The sequence below is a fragment of the Mus caroli genome, unplaced genomic scaffold (genome assembly GCF_978045245.1).
Source record: "Mus caroli unplaced genomic scaffold, Mus_caroli_1 scaffold_8, whole genome shotgun sequence".
NCBI lineage: Eukaryota > Metazoa > Chordata > Mammalia > Rodentia > Muridae > Mus > Mus caroli.
This window is the reverse complement of record NW_028227263.1, coordinates 76,952,301-76,975,706: the sequence shown is the minus strand read 5'-3', so window position 1 is coordinate 76,975,706 and position 23,406 is coordinate 76,952,301. Positions and strand designations below refer to the sequence as shown.

At 40.6% G+C, this 23,406-nt stretch overlaps 1 non-coding gene across 1 annotated transcript; it reads right to left on the bottom strand.

Annotated features, from left to right (window-relative positions):
- Nucleotides 1–4,112: 4,112 nt before the first annotated feature.
- Nucleotides 4,113–4,241, bottom strand: LOC115031654 (small nucleolar RNA SNORA17). Its single transcript, XR_003837322.1, has one exon. It is a non-coding gene; the product is annotated as a small nucleolar RNA SNORA17 (small nucleolar RNA).
- Between the last annotated feature and the right edge of the window lie 19,165 nt (nucleotides 4,242–23,406).

The following is a 23,406-nucleotide window of genomic DNA, read 5'->3' as shown; positions in this document are numbered from 1 at the left end:
GGACCAATACCTTTTCCTTATCTAAAGCACCCTCAAGTTGTCGTCTCCAAATATTGAAGTATAAATATACTTAGAATTGATGACACTAAATACACAAGAGCAAGGTCAGGCCACAAGTGTAGCATGTCATATGCTTGAGTTCCATGCCTGACATTCCCATTCCCCCAGGGCACAACTTTTTAATTACTATTTGTAGATCATCTCTTTCTTAACCACCTGAGAAGCACAATTATCACCCTGAAATGCAATGTCTGAAGGCATCTCTCCTTTTTTTTTCTGAAATGGAAATTTTCTATGGAAGTAGAGATTTCAGAGTATAATTTATTGCTATAGAATCCTTGACAACCAGTCAGAGATATGTGTGTCCAGAATGTGAAAACTAGCTCATAATTAACAGGGAAACTCAGATCGTTTTAAAGAGAAAAAAAAATCACCAACTCTTCCACTCTCTCCAGAGAATACAGTGACCCTCTCATCCTCACAGCTACTCATGCTAGTGATGCTAATTTTTATCCTTTCTGCCATCTTGGTTTGGGTTGTGGAGTATCAGACAAAGTAGTTCCTGTGAAATTTAATGAATGTAAGATGCATATTTATCCTCCATTCCATATTTAGCTGATTGACTATTCCTCCAGAAGCCTGGCACACTACCAAACCAGACAGCTTGGCAGGAGTGACACTCTAGCTGACATTGGAAGGGAGCAAGACTCCCGGTAGGATTCAGGTCCGTGGGCTCAGGACGGGCCACAAAGATAACTATGGCTCACCCTCAATTCCCTAAGATGAAGCCAGATGCTCAAGGTTGGCAGTATGTGTCAGCATCAGCAATGCTGCACATTTGAAAGGTTGATGCTGGGGAGGTGATGGAGTTCGAAGGGTGCAGGAAAAGAAGCTCCAGCCATCCCAGTGATGGCTGAAATCTAGACACAAAGAAGGATTGTGGGGGATGCATTATAGCCTCTGGTTTCAAGCTAAGCTGTCTAAGAATGATAGGCAAATTATCTAGCCTCTCTGATGAAACTATTTCCTACAAAATCATTTGGTTTGCCCTTTCCTGGGAAGCATTTCAACTATATATAAATGAAAACTAAAATCACCTGAGGATTAATAAGGACCTTGTTATTAAGTGACTGAAACAGCCCAACTACTTGCCCAAATCTGTGACAAATCAGTTATTCTACAACAGCTGTAACTGAGAACCTGCCAGAAATCTTTTCCACGTGGAATCTATCTTTTTGTAAGTGCAAACATTGACTTGAATTTGACCTTTCATTATATCCAAAACAAAATTAATTTTCTCCTATATGACACCTACGTGGTTACTTTTTCAATGACTAAGGACAGTGTGTGTGGCCTTCATTGACTCTCTATTCCTACTTCTGTGCCCTAATTTCTTCGTTTGATGTGTATGTGAACTGGCTTCGTGGCCTTCAATTTACAGGATACCACCCTTACCCCCAAAACTAGTTCATTAGCACAGTTCTAATAGCAGTTAGCTTTGAGACCTGTATAATCCATGCCTTCCTTAGGAAATGGAGAAATTCATATATTTCTTTCTAGAGTCTTGGAGAGTGATCTCAGAGCATTGCACCTGCCAAGGAAGTCCTCTACCCCAAGCTACATCCCCATACATTTTGAACTGTCTATTTTGAATCTAAGTCTTACTAAATTACCTAGGCTGCCTTTGAACTCACTGTGTAGCCTAGAAAAGACTCCTGCTTGCAAGCCTCCTTTCTCAGCCTCATGGGTATTAGAATCAGAGGCCTAGGCCACCAAATCCTACTGGAAAATTAGCTTTAATTGGATTTTCTGTGACTTAAATTCTAATAACTTGTATTCAGGTATTTCTTTATGCTTTTCAGGTATGCAAGCAGCATTCAGTGGTATTTTGGTCATTCGTTCACTTACCTATTATTTATTAAATACCTACAGTGTCTACATCAATAGAATAAGTTTAAATGGGCCAGGTGTGGAGGTACAATGTGTATAATCCCAGAACTCTGGAAAGACTAAGGTAAGAGGATCATAAGCTCAAGACTAGCCTTGATTAAACAACATGACCCCATCCCAAATGCAAATATGTAAATAAAGAAGAAAGCCAAGCATGTGACAAAGTGCTACTTGCAGGCTTCACACTGGAGAGACAGAGAAGTGGAAGCAGGAGGATTGCTCCCTGTTTGAGGCCAACATGGTCTACATAGGCAATTCAAACTCTATCCTGAGTACACAGTGAGATTCTATCCACTGTTTCAAAACCCATAAATACTAGGAAAAGAATGAAGGAAAATAAAAATAAGATAAAATTGAGAATAGGCATTAAGAATTTCTGAACAGATGAAGCCTGTTAGGCTTTCAAAAGTTTTATAGTTTAATGATCTGCATATATAACAATCTTTAAAACTATTTTTGTTTCTTTGAGAATTTCACATTATGCACCCCAATTCCACTCATCATCCCCCCTCCTTCATACCCACCCTCCTTCCTTGCAACATCCCCTGAACTTAGAAAATAATCTCATTGTGGAAGCTGTAACATGTCACAGTGTGTCCTACAGTGTACCCTTTTGTCCACATTTCTTTGCTTTCAAATGTTCTTTTGATGAGTCATTGGTCTGATCCATGGCCTCTGGCTTATGCTACACTATCAATACTGGAACCTCACTAAGACTCCTCTCAGATATCCTGTTGTTGTCCTGTGTCATATCATGGAGGTCCTGTAGTTTTCAGCTGGACCCTTCATGTTTTCCAGCAGTTCATCAATGCAGTAGATGTTGTGCTGGGACAATTCAAAGCCCTGGTCCTGGTCTTGAGAGTATCTGAGCTGGATACCCTGCAGGTTCTTCTTACGCCCATTACCAGGATCAGCTCTAGCCTGCTGCCCAGGCAAGGTGCAGGGTTTGCTTTGCCAAGTGTTGCAGCTGATGGGAGACATGGCCAATTCTCCAACTCTCATGACCCCAGAAGCCAGCTTTTCTGCCTGCCATAGAAGATGAGGGATGAGGAATGGAATCCTCATCACCTCTCCCTTGTCTGAGCAACCATGCAAAAGATGAGAGGCAGACTGGCTCTCCACACTCATGCCCCAGGGGCTGGCTCACCCACAGCACCCACTTCCAGGACCAGTTATACTGTGATGCAGCAGGCAAGGGGCAGAGCCAGCTCTCCTGCTCTTGTGACCCCTGAGCCAAGCCTCAGGTCTGCCGTAGGTTGTGAGGAGTGAGAGGGGAAGATGGTATCTCCCCCTAGTCCATGCCTCTGCACCACTGCATTAGAGGCTAGTGGTAGGGCCAGCTCTCCCATGCTCGCTCACCTACAACTCCTTCAATGTGTATGGGCTGCTTTCCCATGTGCTTCAGCTGGCTAGAGGGGGAGACAGCTCTCCAGCTCTTGCTCTCATTCCATTAGCGCCAGGTCTCCTACAATGGCAAGGTGAGGGATAGGCCAGTTCCATACAGCCCCCTAGCCCTCAGACATCAAGATGTTTCCTGCAGCAGCCCAGACCAGGGATATCCTCCTGACTCTAGGTGGTACAGGGTCACAGATCTACTCAGATGTAGATCCTAGAGGCACCATAGGTCCAGACCCCACCATGGCTCCAGGTGGCATCACTGGCTAAGCACATCAGGCTGTTGTTCACTCCCCTCCTGTCCCCAGTTCTGCCTCTCTTCATTGTGCTCACATCCTTCTCTTATCTTCCTCTTCCATTTCTCCACTACTTATTTGCTCCTCCCAGTGGTGCCCAGGGTCTCTGAGTGTCTAGAGTTGCCTCAGGAGTGATCTGAGGGATGCTACACCCTGTTCCTCCTGTTGTTCATTATGGTATGGAGTCATCTCCTGCATGGTCTGCCCCCACCCCCTAGCCCCAGGCCTGGTGGTTGTCTCAGGCTAGCTCCCAGTCCAAGTCGCATGGCACCAATCTGATGGTGATCTTAGACTCTTCAGCCAGAGTGTCTCCGTGTTGAGTGTCATCTGTCCCGGGCTCATTCCCACCCAGGGATCTCAGGGAGGGTTCTTCTAGTCTCCAGCTTGCTCCTGGCTCTGGTCATGGGAGCTATTAGGGCTGGCACTGTGCTGAACTGATGATCATCTCAGACCCACTTTTTTTTTTCAGGGAATGTTAGGCTACTAATCGATCATATGTTCATAGGTCAGAACGCTGAGCATAGACATAGCCTCTCTTCTTTCTGCCACCTACTGGCACACATGTGACAAAGCAGCCACATATTTCTTATTTAGATCAGATTTTCTGGCAAGCTTGTCTCCATGTCCTGAGAGCCAGGAAGAACTAGAGAAAAAAGTTGCCTAACCTAAGCACAGGCTCACTTCATCTGTCTACCTGCAGCTCACCAATGAGGTCATTATGCTCTCCTGAGGTACCAGGATGCCTGCCAACATGGAGGGAATTAGAAGCAATTGTTCCCACCCCTCTTCCTATTCTCACCCTCACCAACCTTGTCCCTGCCACTCCTCAGATCCCTTTAAACAAAGGAAGCAAGATACCTTGGAATGCCGTCCTTGGCTTTTGATTGCCTCTGTGTGGGCCTCTACATAGTTCCCATCCTTGTGTAAATAAATACCTATTCATTCTTCCGGTCTAAGCATATGCCCCACTGTCACCCCAAAGAGTAAGAATGTCACATTCGCTTGATTTCTAAAAGCTGTTGCCTTGTGGCACTTCCATGGACATAATTACTACACGAGTCTTAAGAAATCATTTATTATCCAACAGAATAGTCCACAAAATGCAACTCTTCAAGCAAGCACCCACACACACAGCCCATTTGAGAGAGAGACATGTGAGAGAGACTCAGAGATATACATATATAGATACATGTATGTACATATGCATGTATGGGTCTATGTGTGCAATTTCAGAAACATACAATGCAAAGATGAAAATAAGATATCATAGAGGATGATTTCCCATATAACACTAATTTTTAAGATAGAGTTGTTACATCTATGGACAGATCCTGATGATACAATTGGTTCAGTGAAGCTGTCAGAGAAAAACAGAGGGAAACCCCAAATCGCCTCTACACTGACAATTACTAAAGGTTTTCATTAATTAGCATCTAAAGATGTCACCTCATAGACAATCCTTTAAAACCTAGCAGCTCTCTGACTCTGAATAACAACATGGTATCCATCAAATTCTTGTAAGACCTGCAGTTCTGACAAAAGGCACTCCGAAGTACTGGCATGAACTACTATATTTTCATGTTAACATCTAACTATGAAAATAATTGCATACCAACACAATTCTTGACTATCTCAAAACAAAACAAACAAAACACCACCACCACCACGCAAAAAAAAAAAAAAAAGCATTACCAGCACTGTCTGAAACAAATGTTTAAATGTCAACTACTGACAAGCAAGAGAAGCCGACCTTTGAAGGGTCTCGTTCTTCTGACACATACCCTGCTCTACCGCACTTAACTTTCTGTCTGTGTTTGATAACTGAGAAGGGACACACTGGCTCTACAGGCTGATTAACCATGCCGACTCCAGAGTCACCAAAATCTAAGGGAAGTAAACATGAACATTCCTACCAGGGAGTTTCTACAAACTCATCCAGTGGCTTCACATTAACAGCTAAGATGAGTTTATCGGTGATTAATGTTATGACAAAGGACTGAACAACCTTTATCCTACAGACATGCAACCCATTTTACACATTGTCACAAGTAGAGTCTGAGTGTTGGACAAGTACTAACAGCTAATCTACAACTTTACCGAACCATTTACACCCTCTCCTGCAAGATCTCGCTCACTGGAGTGGCCCTGGTGCCAGGGATCTCATAGGCCATCCCAAGCCTTTATCTTATTGTGGGTCTGCCCTTGGCACGCCTCAGATTGGTACACACTTTTCCAACAGTACTAATCAATTTTAACTCAGCATTGAAATGCTACAGAAATGGTTTCCAGTGCCTCCCGCCCCCCCCAAAGAAAAATGCTAATCAATTTTGAAAATCTACATCATGGCTGGCATCCCAGATTTTCCATCCATTCCACATCAAATAGAAATGATAGGAAATTATGTTAACATGCTCAGCCGCGTGGTTGCTTGTTTTAGCTGAGGAGTTGGTCATGCTTCGGTGGCACACTAACCGCCTGCTTGGAATCTCATCCAGTTTCCACTGCTTTGGATGGCTGTGTGGCAAGAGTGTGAAGTGGCTGTCATACTGTACTTTCAATGACTGGAATTTCCATATGAGCCCCCCTCCCATTTTGCTTTTCAGAAACACAAGGGTTTTTTTTTTCTCCTTCTTTCTTAGATGGGATAATATGAATTTTTAACACCTCTCATACCATACCCCTGCCCAGTGGAGTAGCTGCTTCTTTAATAGGGATTACATATAAGATTATATTTCAGAACCAGTGAGTAAATGCAGATGCTCCAGAAAGTGGAGAAAGGCTTAACGTACTGAGCTCACATGGATAATCCTGCCCCTGCCTAAGGAAAATATATCTGAGTATTCAGATTAGGGAGCCATTCCAACTCTCCCATTATGAAGATTCTCTTTAAACACCTCCCAGAAAGGCAGCCTTTCCAATAAGTAGAATTGCCTTCTTGCAGTGAGGGAAATTTTACTGAGGCAAGCTCATTGGTTCAAGTAATAATTCAAAATTTGAGCTTCCAGTTTTCTCTTTGAAACCTTTCCTGATCAAGTCTAGCAGTTCTAAAGCCACACACCTCAAATCAATATCCTTCCTTTCTGACTTTGTGCTTTGTGTCCCTAACCCTACAGAGGACAGTCTCACTACCTCCCTCATGTATAAGACATAAGTGTATAATCACATAAGTCTCCTTGCTCTCCCAGTCAATGACTCATAGTCACTCCTAGATGGTCAGATGCCCTTTTTAAACATCTAGAACTGCCCACAAGACTGGACTGGATGCTTGTGTACCAAGCTGCTGGCCTGAATGCTAAAATTCCATGGATCAGTATTGAAGACTTAGCACATCTAGCCTTGGGAACAAGCTTGTTGACAAGTCACATATTGCAATTAGCTTCACCCAGTTAAATAAGTCAATATGACTGTCATTGTTAGATTATGTCTTATTTCCTGTGACTTTAAGGACTCTAAGTTCAAAAGTGGTCACATATGAGGAAAAATGGCACTGCTTTGCCCTGTAACCCAAATACTGACCTGACTTTATTCTCATAGCAGCAAGAACAAAATCTGACGATTATTAAGCATGTCCTCCAAGCTAAAGTCTATGGTTCCTCATGGCTGTTAGTATGACCTACCTTATTTAGTCTACATCAAAGACCCATAAAGTAAACATGATTATCATCCCCTTTTATAATCCAGGAAACTGAGATTCAGAGAGGCCCTAAAACTTGCCTAAAGTCACAAAACCATAAGTATTAGAACCAGAATAAAAAAAAAAGGGGGGGAGGGGGGAGAACAGGCTTCCTGGCTAGGAGCTAGCCACTTTTCTCTTAAAACTTGTATGTTTCTCACTGTTATAGAAGAAAGGTACTAACAACCAGGTTGGTGGCAACATTGGAAGCTCAGAAGGTTGGAGAGCTGGACACAGCCCTCTCTATTCTACAATGTCAAGTTCAAAGATGAGAGGGGCTAGGGTGAGTGCTGTCAGCTGAAGACCACACCTAATAGTCACCTAGCTGGTTGCTTAGCATCTCTCTGGCCTGGCAACCCTTAACAAGAACTAGATCACTTGCTCCCTAAATTTCAATCACCTACTGAGAAACACCAGACAACTTACCATCTGAATTTCAATGGCTTCACTCATCATACATTCCCCAACACAGACAATTACAGTGTCCAAGAACACCAATGACTGACAGACATCAGAACACGGGTATATAACAGGGTGATTTTGTGTCAGGTATTAGCAAATAATCTACAGTTCTACAAATTTTTAATATACTAAGGTAAAACTGACAACAAGCAGATTTTTAAAAAGTAGAAATAAGGAGAAACATTGTATTCAAGTCCATGTAATTTATACAGCCATATGGAGGAATAGAAGCCTGTCCCTTACACATCCGTTAAAACTAGAAGCACAGTGAAATGGCTGTCGTTATTCAGCAAGGGTCTTATTCAGGCTGATCTGAAAATGTAAGTCTGGCCTTTTCTGACAGTTGCTGGGATGGTAGGGAGATCATAATAGAAGCCAGTAAGCTTTGTGAATTACCAGGTATGGATGTTTTGGTCACCTGATCAAGAACTGGGGTGTATGTTGCAGCTGTGGCCCAATAGCTGTGTCTATTGGCATTTCTACCAATGGGCAGGAAAGAGAGGGTGCTCCCCAATGTCTTCCCACAGCAGGCCTTCAGCACTCTTCTCTTTGCCACTCTCATCTCACAAACAAAAGCACTCTTCTAGTTTTGTGAATGATCATGGGAGGGTGCTTTGGAAAAAGAAGGCAAGAAAAATCCTAACTTTGAATTAGTAGGGGTATTAGAAGGAAAAGAAGAAACACTAAGTCCGAACAAGGGAAACCCATTTTCCGTGAATGTAGCAGGCATCCACATCTCTCCACAATTCTGAAGAGCAAAACCAACTTCATTATTAATTTTAGCAAATAATTTGCTATGCGCCTAAATTCTGTGTCCATGTGGGACCCTGTGCTCCAGTTAGAGACAGAATAAAGCAAGCCATCGAGTTCATTAGGACCTTTCCCTTTTTATTGTTACATTTTAATTATTCAGTCAAGTAAGCTTATGAGGATTGTGCTTTCGAGAGTCATAGGACAACTTGTGAGAGTCAGATCTCTCCTTCTACTATGTGCAACATGGAAGCTAGACTCAGATCACTGGGCTTGGTGGCAAGTGCCTTTACCTGCTGAGACACCTAGTCCCCCCAGGTTGGCCTCCTTTTCAGGAGATATACAATGTTTCCTCTCATGTTTCTCAGGAGATGAAGGGAAAGAAGTATCCGGAGATAAGGTCCATGTTTGTGCTGCAGTCTCTCTGTCTTGATACAGGTGCAGTTTATACAGCTGTGCTACTGTAACATGTTCATCCTGGGGGAGGCACCTGGATCTTATCAGTTCTTTTTCTATTCATACAATTGAACAAAATAAATTTTAGCAACTAGTAAGTTGAGGTACTAGTTCTATAGACCAGAAGTCAACCAACATTTTCTTCTATGGAGTAAGATTTATTTACTTACTTACTTACTTACATTTTATTTTATTTTATTTTATTTTATTTTATTTTATTTGCTCTTTGTGAACTTGGGTTTCTCTGTCCTAACTATTCAGTTCCAATATTGTAGCACAAATGTAGCCATAGAGTAAATATGAGTCTGGAAGAAGTTTATCAGTGGACATTGGAATTTCTATCTCATCTAATGTTATATGTCTCAAAATATTATTCCTACTCTGATTTGTAACCATGTATCATGTGCAAACCATCCACAGCATGGAGGCTGTGCATAAGCAATGAGTGATATTCACCATGGAAACATGATGGGCTGGAGCAGGCCAACAAAATCCTTACTTATCTTTTGCTTTGGATCCCAGCACTTACAATGATCCATTGTGTATGTGATGTCTGCAATTTTATTATTACTCTAAATGATGATGACTCTGGGTGAAGGCTATGTTTAGAGTCAGGCCACGGGATTCAGATGCATCTGTGGACATCATAGGCCTGTTGCCTGTAGTTTCGGTATCCAAGGTAAATATCATGCAAGAAACCATGTGGTCTCCATACAATTTCAGTGGCAACTGTGGTAGATGCAGAATCTGACATCCTGGCATGTCATCTACACTACAAATCTGTGGGTGAAGATTATCGCACAGCTTTATATCCCCAATGAGAGAAAGAAGATCTTAAAGCCCACCGTGTATTGAAGACCACACAATGTGTAAGTAGAGGTGATGAAATTTGAACTCGAACTTCCTTTCTAAGGATCTCATCCCTTATGGTCCTTTCTTGTGCAAGGTCAAGCCCTTAATTCAATCCATCATGACTTACCAAACTCAATCTGACCAGATAGGAGGTTACTTCTGTTCTCCAGCCTCCCTCATGATTCTCAAGTTTCATTGAAGAAATATTAATTTGCAGAAGCAGTTGTGAGAGGCCTGAAGCATATACATTCTTGGACAAACTAAGTAAAGGAATATAGCTATAGGATTAGTGGCCTATCAAACAGTAGCTAAAAGCCTTTGTCAATTCAACTGCCAAATATTTATTTTTAAAGATCTATCCATGCTAAACATTTTTCTAGGAATGAAGGATGAAGCAGTAAACAAAATAGGCAGCAATCCTGGCTCTCAGGGATTTCTATCTTACTCTAGGGGAGCCGGGCAGTAAACAGTACAGTAAGTCAGACATAAGCTATGTCAGATGGTGGGTAAGTGCCGTGGGAATAAAAGCAACAGAGAAGAGTGATAGGAAACCAACACAGCACAGAGGCCAAAGGGCGTGAGATGGAAATGGAGAGGGGCTGTGTGAGGAGAGCCATCCAGGTGAAGAGTCCAGCTGGGCAAAGGAACAGCCAGTCTGAGTCCAGGGTAACTCTAAGAGATGAAGTGACTGAGAAAGTGAACAAGGGTGGAAGAGAAAGAATCTGAGGCTGATGTGAGGTGGGGGTTGGGTGAGGAGAGAGCAAAGAGGTCTCAAATGTTGGGCCTCATAGAAAATGTGGAAGCAACTGAAGCATTTTAAGCCAAATGGTGAAACACTTGCATTGAATTTGTAAGTATGGAAAGGTTAATCCTACAGTTGTAACACAAAGAATCTAGTCTTTCAGACACATAATGAGGAACTTGTACCAGCCTGACCACCATAACGACAGTAAAAATGTGTCCTAGTGGATTCCAAACCCAGCAGATTTACAGACACATGGGTGCATAGAGTATGGGGATCAGAAAGGAAACAATACCCAATGAGATGGTTCAACAAATACAGGTGCTCGCCACCCAGTAATGCAAACCTGAGGGCTCATGTTCTATCCCTGGAACCAACGTGAAGGTAGAAAGAGAAGACCCACTCTACAGAGCTATCCTCCAACCTCCATGTGTGTATTACGGCATGAATATACACCCTCCCACACACACATTAATAACAATGGACTTGGTTTTCTAACTAAAAATGAAATTGAGGAAGACTCTCAGAAACTTGGCCTGAGCAACAGGAGGGATGCAGTCACCAGTAATTGAAGATGTAATTAGGAGCAAATCTAGAAATGGAAGGCAAAGAAGTTTGTGAATGTAAGGTTGAGTGGCTTATTAGGTGTTGAGGCTTGCACTTGGGGAGGAAACAGTTCTAAAATGCCCTGTATTCTCTGGATTCAGGGCAATGCCCATACCAAACATCTGGCATGATGTCTTGTCATCTGGGAATAAGTGATTCTTTACTATGGGCACTTGATTGTTTTCTTACGTTGCTAAACAAAGCAGTGGTACTTTAAAATAAGGATATTTAAAGTTAAACATTTAAGGCAGCTTAGAAGAATTAATACTATATATATATATATATATATATATATATATATATATATATATATATATGCACAAATGGCTGGCCTCATTTAAATCTTTAAAGCCAATGTGGGGAGCAAAAATGCACACACACACACACACACACACACAAATTTCCACATAGACATACCATGCATACATATGCAAAGTGCACACACATATATACACAAATATATTCACACATGCACACACATACTTCAAGTATCATATATTGTGTCCCACATTGCTGTCTGCATCTTCTAAGGGAGATCTACTGTATGTTTGTTATAACTTTTTTTTTTACTTTGATAATATTTAGACAGCACAAATAATGTGAACTTTTTGGTCAAACTCAAGGGATCGTATACTTCTATCTGGACGTCTCCCATAAACACCAATTTTTATTTGTAAGACTTCATCTGAGGAAACAGACAGTCATGCCTCTTTGCAGTCCCTTCTTTACCCACATTGTAGAAATAATGACCGATATTTTACGACTGTGTTTTGCCTTTCATAAATGTCTCCTGGGTTTGATATCTTTGTGTGTTTTTAGATAATCATAATCTGGGGTGAATTTTGAGTTTCACGAGTGACTTTTATAGAGCATGAAAACAAGACAAGCATATGTAAAGAGCCACCGAGTATTACACACAGTGGCTACAAGCCATTGTTCCTGTCAGTTAAAAATGTCCGTCTTAAGATTGCAGATGCTTCATTACTGAAAAAAGCAGGTATCTCTTTCGTCCATGGAGAAAATAAATAAATTCACAATGGACATATTTCTTAGATCTTCCTCTTTGATGGGAGACCTTAAGTTAATGATAAGTAATAATGTTTTATTCAGTGGGATTTTGACAAGTGGGTTTCCACGGCCAGAGAAAATGCCTGTGGGAAAGGAATCTTACTGGGTGATTTCTAATGCACGAGGCTGGGCAGGAAGCCTCTAGCTGCAAAAGGAGCAAGCGCAGTTACAGCATGAAGAGCAGACGAGGGGTCCTGTGTGCTCCAGCTGCCCCACAGGCCAGCCACCTGGGTTGAGAGTCTAAATGTGTTTATGTGCCTTGATCTCAGCTTATATGTGAGCTACCACGTTAACGGTCCTGTTGCCCACTCCACCCTGGCTTGAGATTTAAATAAAAACAAATTACAGGTCTTAACAGTGATCGATGGAGTGCTTTTACATTTGTGTAGAGTATTTCTGCTCTAAGATTAAAGGCTTACGCATTTATCTGCATAAACTAACCCCTGGAGTAGGGTACTGCTGACATTTTCCAAGAAAAATGAATATCCTAACTTATTCCAAAGAGAAGACTTGGTATTTGTATGGCCAGAGTGACCTTTGCATGCGCCCTTTCAGATTAGGTGCACTACATGGAAAATTGTGCTCTTACAGTACTCCATAAATCATACCTACCAATTTTCTTTAAAGGGGTATGTAAATATCAGTGTACCAGGTGGGTAAACAACACTAACCTCATACAAATGGCTTGAAAATTGAAGAAAAGCACCTTATTTTGCTGCTGAAATTGCTTTTGAAGCCCAACAACAGGGCTTGAGTTGTAGAAGGCATGAAATGATTTGTGCACTGGGAATAGAAAATGGCTGATTATAACCACCTCGGACATAGTGCCTATATGTCTGAGTTCTTTCCATGATCAAAGATATCATTGCTACATATTACTTTCCTTTGCAAATCCCAAATGCACATACATTTTAAGTAACATCTTCATTATGTGCATATCTCCAAAATGGTCAGCTAGCTGTTTCCACTAGCTAATATCTGTGAGAGAAGCTCATGGGAGCTTTCTTGTTTGGCTCACATAACATTTCATTTGAGAAGGAGAGAAAACATCCAGAAAACTTCATGGGAAACTTAGAGCCTTGAAAGGAAGTGTTTGAAGTTGCCATGGGCTTAATTGGAGCAAGTGTTTTTTTTTTTGTAAATCAATGGTATATGCTGAATGGATATCATAATTTTAATAAACCAGTACTCAGGTAGAAAAACAGGTCCTTGGATTGAAACCTTTCAGCGGATGTCTGTGGCCTAGGATGCTCACTGCATTTGGTAGGTAGTGTTTGGTACATTTTTTGTAGACTAGAAATCCTTGATTTTGACACATTTGAGCTCTGTACCAAGACACTCATCAATCTCTCCCCCAAAAAATACATCCTCTGAATCATAAGTAGGTAAAAATTACAAAAATATTTTGCATCATTGACTACATTTTACCACTTACTTTACCCAACTGCATCTTGCCTCCAAAGAAGACTAACATATTTTCCCCTTACATGTTTGAAAAAAATTCATATGGTAATATAAAGAAATGCATTTTTTCCAAAATGAAGTCATAAGATTATGATAGTCATCTAAAAGTTTCTCTGGTTTTTTTTCTCTCTCTCTCTCATTAGCAGTAGTTGCTATGTGTGGGTGCTTTCGTCTTTAGAACATAACTAGGAGCAAATGGCAAACACGTGCCCACTCAGTCCTCAGGAGATAGGTAGGTGTGGGGCACCAGCACTGAACGCCCTCCATTGTTTCCCTCACCCAGATCAAGCTGTAGGCTTTGTTTCCCCTTCTGCCCCTTGCAAATGGATTTTCAACCCTACAGTTTTCCACTTCACTTCATCATTTTCCTTAAATAAATGTAGTCATGGCTATCGCTAAGCAATGCAGACAGCCTACATTTTTGAAAATTAAGGCTTACATTTAACATTTATTTATGCAGAGATATTTCTAATGAATAAAATTCAAAACAAACATTCATTATTTTTAATTTTCCACCTTTAAAGAAGTCACATTTTGGGGGGAGGGGCAGGATTTCGTTAAACAAATTGTCATCAAAATGGATAAATGCATGAAAATATATATTTAAATATAACTGTTACATCTCAAAAGCATAGACCTCCTTACTAAGCATTTAATTAAAACATAATTTTGGGACTGGAGAGATGGTGCAGAAGTTAAGAACAGTGACTGCTCTTAAAGACGAGCCGGATTCAATTCCTAGCACCGGCATGGCAGCTAACAACTGTCTTGACTCCAGCTGCATGGGATTTGATTGGTACCCTTACACAGACATGCATTCAGTAAAAACACCAAGTCATATAAAATAAAAATTTAAAAAATCTTTCACACATACAGTTTACATTCATGGGTCCATAATCTGATTGTTTTGAATGGGACTAGTCCTATGTTCTCCAAACTCTGTGTTTTAAAAGTTATGTTTCTCGAAAGGAATAGTGTTTTTTTCTATAGTAAGGAACTGGCTGTCTGCTATCCTGCAGCCTTGACTTTGTAGTGTTCTTACACGCTCTTCTGCCTGGGTTTCCTCAATCACTTTTGCTGTGTACCTACCCTGCCCCAGGACAGAACACACAGGAATGAATAAAACAAACCCACTACAGAGCTTCCCTTCTGAAGAGCAAGCACAGAGAGCCTAGAATTATCTTAGTGTACTAAAAAGACAGACGCCTATTTGCCATGTCCTCTTTTGACATGTATTTCCATGAGACTAAAGAAAGTCAGAAAGAATGGAGGAGGCTCAGCACTTTCCTCTCTACAATGCATCACAATTACCTTTAGAAACTAAACATTCCTTTAGAAAAATCATATTTACTTTTTATTTGTTTCTAAAATCTTTAATCCACATTTTTTTTACACTAGGGGATGAAATGAACTATTATTGATCATCATTGATGCATGCCTATTTTTCATTTTACAGTGCTCAATCTTGGGTCCATTCTTAATATTATCTACTGTTTAATTTCAACTCAATCACCACTCTTCCAGAATTTTACTGAGAAGCCAGTAGGTAGTAAATAAGTTAGAAATTGTTGACTTCTTGTATTTAATCCCATCAGCCTGGTATTCTTGAACACTTTGAAAGATCCTAGGGAAATGACTTAATTTTTTACAACTCTATCTCTTTTAGCAACTAACAATGAAGGTAATATATATGGTGGGTGCTCAAAAAAAAACCAAATTCCACTAAGTCCTGTATATTCACTTCAAGTTATTATTCAACTCTTGATTCATTAAGTTGGCAAAATGAGTTTTACAACAGGCACCTTAAAAAAAAAAATAAAAGAGATTTTACTTTAAAAGATCGTCACATTAGGGGAAAAAACATCCACTTCAATGGTGAATTTTGTTAAGCCAAACTGTGCCCATGACATTGAATGTATACTGCCTGAATTGAAACTTTTCTCCCTCCTTAATTAAATTGGGAAAGTGATTCTGCATATTTCACACATTTTAAATAAACTGAATATGGAAGTCAAAAGGTCCAGAGCACAAATGCAGAGCTCCAATTGAAATCCTAGATTTTTACAAAAGTGATTCTGTGAACTCTTACACCTTCTTTAGAGAAGATGAAGACCAAACCCCCACATTTCAAAGTTTATGAGATACAAAAACTCCTTTTAATGTCAGTCACACTTCCACATTCATTTGCTTTTTTAATTTTATACCAGTACAGCTCAGGTAAGAACTACAAGTGCATCTTCTTTGTCCTCTATCCTCCAAGATGTTGCACATACCTTTCAAAGCGAGCAGGGGGCCCCTGACCAAATGCTGTTGTAACCTAAAGCCACTGCCTTCATGATGAGCTCCTTGTGTTTGTTAGTTGAGAATCTGTTGTGAACAATTTTTCCTGTGGGAGCAATGAATGGGCCATCTTACCCAGTTTGCAGAGCTAAGGAAGAGGGCCAAGTTCACCTCCTATACCTCTGCTGAGCTTTAAGTAGGTCAGATTCAGAAAGTAGGTATCTCCCCGTGTTCCCTTACATACATGCTTTAAGCTCCAAGCCATGATGAACCTCACCTTTTCCTTTCACTTTAATGCCAGGAGCCTCAACTTACATACTTGTCTTGTAAATGCCTCTGTTTGCTACTGTGGCACTTAGAGCAGCTTATTTCCTTGAAAATATCACATGTTCTTCTCATTATTTTATTCTCTGTCCTCTTAAACAAAACTCACTAGTCTTGCATCTCTTTCCTTCATTCTCTCCAGTGACTGGGACATACAGTAACTTTGACAACAATGCAAGTACATGAAGTTCTTGAAAACAAGACAATGACTTCAGTGAGTTATCTCTCCCAAGACAACTAAGATGAGCACTCATTTGATAATTTTAATGATACATTTTTCAAATCTTCCTGTGGCACAAAGGTGAGAGATATTTTTTCTGTACTTGGCCAGACTATAAGTCTCTTGGACTTTGAAGACCATGCAAAGCCTGCTGCTAACTCCTCTGCTGGAATTGGAAAGCAACCAGCTGCAGACTGCGTGTGGAAACATGAAGAGCGTGTGTTCTGGTAAGATTTTACATACAACAGAGAAAGTGGGATGAGTTTGACCCACATGCTCACCTTGCTTGGCGATGTCTACACTCACAAAGATAAGCTGAGGTCTTGGAAAGGAGAAGCTCTTCCCAGTCTCGGCATCCAGATCATGAGTAGGAATGACTGACACCAGAGAAGTAGTTCTTAAACAACTAAGAGATCAGTGGAGCCAGCTAGTGTTGGGGAGCAATTATTTGCATTATATTGAAGACACAAACTTTTTAATGTACCATATAATCTACCCCTTATCTCTTGATCTTGACTTGACTTCTTTCCCTTAATTTTGGTGTAAACGTTCTATTTCTATTACTTTAGCTGTAGATACCTGTGAGCCTTTTTGAAAGTAGTGCAAACAATGGGTGAAAAAAAAATCTATGAGATACACTTTGAAGAAAGAATGGTGTCTTTCCTGTGTTGATGAAGTCAGAGATGCATTATAAAACACAAATGACTGGACATGTGCTTCAAATTAGGGAGTTAGGCCATATAGCAAGCTTGAAAATATTTCACAGAGATTGTGTCTACACACAGAAGTCTGTTGATCCAGATACTTCATGACATATGTCATGGTATACATTAGCCAATGACATAATTCTGACAGTCACATTATGGTCATATCTGACACCTGCCAAGTAGTAAGTAAGTAGATAGATAGATAAATAGATAGATAGATAGTTAGATAGATAGATAGATAGATAGATAGATAGATAGATAGATAGATAGATGTGATGGATGCCCCTGCAGTGGGTTTCCAGAGGGAATCCTAAATTAAGCAGGAGATCCCAGTCTGCTGCTCTCTGAGGACACTATGATAACAGCTAATGAGTTGGGATAAGAGAATAAAAACAGAACATGGGAGACATCAATACAGCATCAAACTGCTCTGAGCAGCAAGACCCACTGAATGATGAATAGACAGAATTTTAGTTGATCTGAGTCCACCATGGCATGTTCTGCCACATGGTCTTTGGCTTTGTCACTATGGGTCTAAAGATTATTTAGGAAGCCTTAACTCTTAACTTTTCTGTACCGAAAATCAGCAGAAGTACAATATCTCTTGAGTGACTAGGTAAGGCATTCCCCTTCCGTCCCCATTTCTGCTTTGCCCATTATTCTGAAATATTGCTTACACAGTTCAGTGACCCTGTAAGTAGCTCTTTGAGGAAGTAAAATGCTGCAGGATAAAGCTTCTTTGTAGAGAAATACAATTTCAATAAGGAGAAAGTCTGAGTACTTATTCTTAAAATTGTTAATATAAGAAAAGTAAAACAGCTCTTCCGGTCAGAAAAGCACCGGAGTAGCTAGGGTGCAGGGTTGGCTGACACTCGCCAGCTACTCACAACACCCGCCACAGGATCTTAAGACTTCTGGTGAGTGGAACACAGCTTCTGCTCCAATCCAATTGCACGCGGGACCTGAGACTGCATTAGTTAGGGAAGCAGAAACCAGCCTGAGTAGGGCCACAGGCCTCATCCGGCCGGATCAGCACCAGGGTAGCTAGAGCACAGGGTCGGCTGACACCCGCCAGCTACCCACGACCCCCGCCACAGGATTTTGAGACTGCTGGTGAGTGGAACACAGCTTCTGCTCCAGTCCAATCACATGGGACCTGAGTCTGCTTTGGTTGGGGAGGCAGAAATCCGGCCTACGTAGGGCCACAAGCCTCTTCAGGTCAGAAAAGCACCGGGGTAGCTAGGGCGCAGGGTCGGCTGACACTCGCCAGCTACCTACAACACCCGCCACAGGATCTTAAGACTTCTGGAGAGTGGAACACAGCTTCTGCTCCAATCCAATTACACGCGGGACCAGAGACTGCATTAGTTAGGGAAGCAGAAAACCGGCCTGAGTAGGACCACAGGCCTCTTCCGGCTGGACCAGCACCAGGGTACCACCAGCTACCCACGACCCCCGCCACAGGATTTTGAGACTGCTGGTGAGTGGAACACAGCTTCTGCTCCAATCTTTAAACAGTGACAACGACAACAACTAACCCCAGAGATTACCAGATGGCAAAAGGTAAACGTAATAATCTTACTAACAGAAACCAAGACCACTCACCATCATCAGAACCCAGCACTCCCACTTCGCCCAGTCCAGGGCACCCCAACACACCGGAAAAGCTAGACACGGATCTAAAAGCATATCTCCTGATGATGGTAGAGGACTTCAAGAAGGACTTTAATAACACACTTAAAGAAATACAAAGGAACACTGGTAAACAGGTAGAAGACAGTAAAGAGGAAGCACAAAAATCCCTTAAAGAATTGCAGGAGAACACTGCTAAAGAGTTACAAATCCTTAAAGAAAAACAGGATAACCTAATCAAACAGGTAGAAGTCCTTAATGAAAAACAGGAAAACACATCCAAACAGATGATGGAAATGAACAAAACCATACTAGACCTAAAAAGGGAAGTAGACACAATAAAGAAAACCCAAAATGAGGCAACACTGGAGATAGAAACCCTAGGAAAGAAATCTGGAACCATAGATACCAGCATCAGCAACAGAATACAAGAGATGGAAGAGAGAATCTCAGGTGCAGAAGATTCCATAGAGAACATCGGCACAACAATCAAGGAAAATGTAAAATGCAAAAAGATCCTAACTCAAAACATCCAAGAAATACAGAACACAATGAGAAGACCAAACCTACGGATAATAGGAGTGGATGAGAATGAAGATTTTCAACTCAAAGGACCAGCAAACATCTTCAACAAAATTATAGAAGAAAACTTCCCAAATCTAAAGAAAGAGATGCCCATGAACATACAAGAAGCCTACAGAACTCCAGATAGACTGGACCAGAAAAGAAATACCTCCCGACACATAATAATCAGAACAACAAATGCTCTAAATAAAGATAGAATACTAAAAGCAGTAAGAGAAAAAGGCCAAGTAACATATAAAGGCAAGCCTATCAGAATTACACCAGATTTTTCACCAGAGACTATGAAAGCCAGAAGATCCTGGACGGATGTTATACAGACACTAAAAGAACACAAATTCCAGCCCAGGCTACTATACCCAGCCAAACTCTCAATTAACATAGATGGAGAAACCAAAGTATTCCACGACAAAACCAAATTCACACATTATCTCTCCACGAATCCAGCCCTTCAAAGGATAATAACAGAAAAAAACCAATACAAGGACAGGAACCACGCCCTAGAAACAACAAGAAGGTAATCCCTCAACAAACCTAAAAGAAGACAGCCACAAGAACAGAATGCCAACTTTAACAACAAAAATAACAGGAAACAACAATTACTTTTCCTTAATATCTCTTAATATCAATGGACTCAACTCCCCGATAAAAAGACATAGACTAACAAACTGGCTACACAAACAAGACACAACACTTTGTTGCTTACAGGAAACTCATCTCAGAGAAAAAGATAGACACTACCTCAGAATGAAAGGCTGGAAAACAATTTTCCAAGCAAATAGTATGAAGAAACAAGCTGGAGTAACCATTCTAATATCTGATAAGATTGACTTCCAACCCAAAGTCATTAAAAAAGACAGGGAGGGACACTTCATACTCATCAAAGGTAAAATCCTCCAAGAGGACCTATCAATCCTGAATATCTATGCTCCAAATACAAAGGCAACCACATTCATTAAAGAAACTTTAGTAAATCTCAAAGCACACATTGCACCTCATACAATAATAGTGGGAGACTTCAACACACCACTTTCATCAATGGACAGATCATGGAAACAGAAACTAAACAGGGACACAGAGAAACTAAGAAAAATTATGAATCAAATGGATCTGGCAGATATCTACAGAACATTTTATCCTAAAACAAAAGAATATACCTTCTTCTAAGCACCTCATGGTACCTTCTCCAAAATTGACCACATAATTGGTCACAAAACAGGCCTCAACAGATACAAAAATATTGAAATTGTCCCATGCATCCTATCAGATCACCATGGACTAAGGCTGATCTTCAATAACAAAATAAATAATAGAAAGCCAACCTTCACGTGGAAACTGAACAACACTCTTCTCAATGATACCTTGGTCAAGGAAGGAATAAAGAAAGAAATTAAGGGCTTTTTAGAGTTCAATGAAAAGGAAGCCACAACATACCCAAACTTATGGGACGCAATGAAAGCATTTCTAAGAGGAAAACTCATAGCTCTGAGTGCCTCCAAAAGGAAACTAGAGAGAGCACACATTAGCAGCTTGACAACATACCTAAAAGCACTAGAACAAAAGGAAGCGAATTCACCCAAGAGGAGTAGACGGCAGGAAATAATCAAACTCAGGGGCGAAATCAACCAAGTGGAAACAAGAAGAACTATTCAAAGAATCAACCAATCAAGGAGCTGGTTCTTTGAGAAAATCAACAAGATAGATAAACCCTTAGCCAGACTCACTAGAGGGCACAGGGAAAGCATCCTAATTAACAAAATCAGAAATGAAAAAGGAGACATAACAACAGATCCTGAAGACATCCAAAACACCATCAGATCCTTCTACCAAAGGCTATACTCAACAAAACTGGAGAACCTGGATGAAATGGAGAAGTTCCTAGACAGATACCAGGTACCAAAGTTGAATCAAGATCAAGTTAATGATCTAAACAGCCCTATATCCCCCAAAGAAATAGAAGCAGTCATTAATAGTCTCCCAACTAAAAAAAGCCCAGGACCAGATGGGTTTAGTGCAGAGTTCTATCAGACCTTCAAAGAAGATCTAATCCCAGTTCTTCACAAACTATTCCACAAAATAGAAGCAGAAGGTACTCTACCCAACTCATTCTATGAAGCCACAATTACTCTGATACCTAAACCACAAAAAGACCCAACAAAGATAGAAAACTTCAGACCAATATCCCTTATGAATATTGATGCAAAAATCCTCAATAAAGTTCTTGCTAACCGAATCCAAGAACACATCAAAACAATCATCCATCCTGACCAAGTAGGTTTCATCCCAGGGATGCAGGGATGGTTCAATATACGGAAATCCATCAACGTAATCCAGTATATAAACAAACTCAAAGACAAAAACCACATGGTCATCTCGTTAGATGCGGAAAAAGCATTTGACAAGATCCAACACCCATTCATGATAAAAGTCTTGGAAAGATCAGGAATTCAAGGCCCATACCTAAACATGATAAAAGCAATCTACAGCAAACCAGTAGCCAACATCAAAGTAAATGGTGAGAAGCTTGAAGCAATCCCTCTAAAATCAGGGACTAGAAAAGGCTGTCCACTTTCTCCATACCTATTCAACATTGTACTTGAAGTCCTAGCCAGAGCAATTCGACAACAAAAGGAGATCAAAGGGATACAAATTGGAAAAGATGAAGTCAAAATATCACTTTTTGCAGATGATATGATAGTATATATAAGTGACCCTAAAAATTCCACCAGAGAACTCCTAAGCCTGATAAACAGCTTCGGGGAAGTAGCTGGATATAAAATTAACTCAAACAAATCAATGGCCTTTCTCTAGACAAAGAATAAACAGGCTGAGAAAGAAATTAGGGAAACAACACCCTTCTCAATAGTCACAAATAATATTAAATATCTTGGCGTGACTCTAACTAAGGAAGTGAAAGATCTGTATAATAAAAACTTCAAGTCTCTGAAGAAAGAAATTATAGAAGATCTCAGAAGATGGAAAGATCTCCCATGCTCATTGATTGTAAAATGTAAAAATGGCTATCTTGCCAAAAGCAATCTACAGATTCAATGCAATCCCCATCAAAATTCCAAATCAATTCTTCAACGAATTAGAAAGTGCAATCTGCAAATTCATCTGGAATAACAAAAAACCTAGGATAGCAAAAACTCTTCTCAAGGATAAAAGAACCTCTGGTGGAATCACCATGCCGGACCTAAAGCTCTACTACAGAGCAATTGTGATAAAAACTGCATGGTACTGGTATAGTGACAGACAAATAGACCAATGGAATAGAATTGAAGACCCAGAAATGAACCCACACACCTACTGTCACTTGATCTTCGACAAGGGAGCTAAAAACATCCAGTGGAAGAAAGACAGCATTTTCAACAAATGGTGCTGGCACAACTGGTTTTTAACATGTAGAAGAATGTGAATCGATCCATTCCTATCTCCTTGTACTAAGGTCAAGTCTAAGTGGATCAAGGAACTTCACATAAAACCAGAGACACTGAAACTTATAGAGGAGAAAGTGGGGAAAAGCCTTGAAGATATGGGCACAGGGGAAAAATTCCTGAATAGAACAGTAATGGCTTGTGCTGTAAGATCGAGAATTGACAAGTGGGACCTCATGAAACTACAAAGCTTCTGCAAGGCTAAAGACACCATCAATAAGACAAAAAAACCACCAACAGATTGGGAAAGGATCTTCACCTATCCTAAATCAGATAAGGGACTAATATCCAATATATATAAAGAACTCAAGAAGGTGGACTCCAGAAATTCAAATAACCCCATTAAAAAATGGGGCTCAGAACTGAACAAAGAATTCTCACCTGAGGAATACCAAATGGCAGAGAAACACCTGAAAAAATGTTCAACATCTTTAATCATCAGGGAAATGCAAATCAAAACAACCCTGAGATTCCACCTCACACCAGTCAGAATGGCTAAGATCAAAAATT